The following is a 2,282-nucleotide window of genomic DNA, read 5'->3' as shown; positions in this document are numbered from 1 at the left end:
TGGTACAGAGTTACCTGCAGGTGAGGAAGGATACGAATATTTGTATAAATCCATGTTCTCAGAGCCTCAGGCAATACTGTGATGTAGGCAGTCAATACTGGCCAGGTGATTCCTTGCTTACAAGTGAGGGTGTACTTGGTGGAAGTGATCGTTAATTTCAGGTCAAAGGAAAGGTTATTTGCACAGCGGGGGCTCCAATGTTTAGATAGTTCCATCAGACCCCAAGGGGGCTCTATCTGTCAGATCACAAAAGCCCTGGGCAGGGTGGATCCTGAAACCTTATCAGAACCACACAATGATTCGCCTCGGGTGGGCCACATGTGGAACAGGCCTTGTGGCTCCCGCATGGGCCACCTACAATACTATGAAGAATAAAAGTAAAGGGAGGGAGGGGGAGACCACACAGACTAAGATCAGCAGTTTTCCTTTCGCTTTAATGATCACCAGTTACAGCTGATTTGGAATGGGGGCCCTGAGCATAAACTGAAGGTCTCTGGCCTGGGAGGCCTGAGTTGGGCTCACATTCTTCAGGCCCTGCTGTAGTTAAAATTTATAGCTCTGCTGTGGATGGGAGTAGCCTTAGGAAATAGAATTCCTAGTCTGAGAGTATAGGGATAGCTTGGGGACAAACAACACATTACTTGAGATTGTTTACCAGAGATTTGGGGAAAATATCCAAGGGAAAAAAATTCCTCAAGAAAAACAAGCCCTGATGGAGTTAGTTACTCTTTCTGGCTGTTTTCCTCATAGACTAACACCAAAGGCTCCTGTGTTAGTTTGGACCCTCCTAAAAGCAGACTCAGGACAGGATTGGATTCATAGGACACTTACTGTAGGGATAAAGGGGAGAGAAAGTGAGAAGGTGGGCAGAGACGGGCACCGGTGAGGGAAAGGGGGCAAGAAGGACAGTCCAGTCACGTGGGAAAAGAATCATTGGACCTGGAGTGTATGTGTCTTCACTGCACTAGCCACCTTCTCCTTGTCCTGTCTGACGAGCTCATAGTCACTGATCAGGTTTACCAGACAGCTGAGCTTGGGCACACTGCAGTCTGTCTCTGGGATCCATCTTGTTTCTGTAGAGGCCAGCCTATGACTTAAATGGAGATATGACAGGGACCATGAGCTCTGCATCTTTTAGGTATTTAATGGAGGTGCCATCCCTCCCAGGATGAACTATATCAATCAGCGTCTGAAATTTGGCTTAGGTCTGGGAACTGAGCACGGAATTTTGACTTTGTATTGGGATAGCTGTCTTCAGCCTCGTGCTCCTCCGTTCTTCCTTTTTCTGGCTGTAGGTTTTTACGGCTCCCTTTTTGGCTGCTGTCCATTTTGCTCCTGGGAACGATATGCTCAATTAACCATCTACAAAACTCCCTGAAGATCAAGCCCTCCTGACTGCCCTCTCCACCTGCCAGTTATTATGGTAATTATGGTCTCCTAGCTTCTGGCAGTTAAGTGCTAAGGGATGCCACCTAACATCTAATATCTCAAGGTTCTGTCATCCCCATGGACACTAACAAGGCCAGATCTGTCAGCTCTGTGACTTCCTCTCCCACTGTAAGCCCTGGCCTGCAGAGGAGAGCTCCCACTAAACTGCTGTCCTTGTCATCAGTACATTCCTGATGGCCTTGGTGAATGCTGTGTCCTCTGGGCCTTCCTGCAGAACAGAATTCTGCTGGCTCTTCTGCCCTCACAGAATATATCCATGCTGGCATGTCCACATCCCTCAGCCCCTTTATTCCTTCCTCTGCTGTCTTCCACGACTCAAGCATTTTCATTTTACTCAAACTGGGCCATCAATTTCTCCAGGTTTCCAATAGTCACCCTAGTAGTGAATTTGCCTCATCCTCTAGGGTCCTTGCCAGGGTGGGTGTTAAGTCCAGTGTCTTGAGAAATTTCCCCCAAGTCAATGAATTCTTGTTTATCCACTCTTTCATTCCATCACCCTTGATCAAATACCCTCAGAATACAATAGTGGTATAGGCTAGCCAGTTTTTGTGGCTCCTCATAGTATATAGTCTCTTCCTTCTCTTATCAGACCCAGCATATCTTCAACTGGTTATCAGTCTGGATTACAGGAGATAAAGTAGGAGTAGCTCTTATGGGGGGGTTGCCTCTTGCATTGTTGGGAAGAAGTCTCTGCTGTATCTTCCAGTATAGGGGAAAGTGTTAGCTCTTACTAGGGAAGGGTAGCTGCCTGCTACAAGCTCTGAGGATTGTCAAGGGGGCCATGGTGTGTGTACAGAGCCAACATTCTCATACTCATTGTCGTACTTCTTGAT

The sequence above is a fragment of the Mesoplodon densirostris genome, chromosome 7, assembly GCF_025265405.1.
Source record: "Mesoplodon densirostris isolate mMesDen1 chromosome 7, mMesDen1 primary haplotype, whole genome shotgun sequence".
NCBI classification, from domain to species: domain Eukaryota; kingdom Metazoa; phylum Chordata; class Mammalia; order Artiodactyla; family Ziphiidae; genus Mesoplodon; species Mesoplodon densirostris.
The sequence above is the reverse complement of the archived record's forward strand: the minus strand, read 5'-3'. Positions refer to the sequence as shown.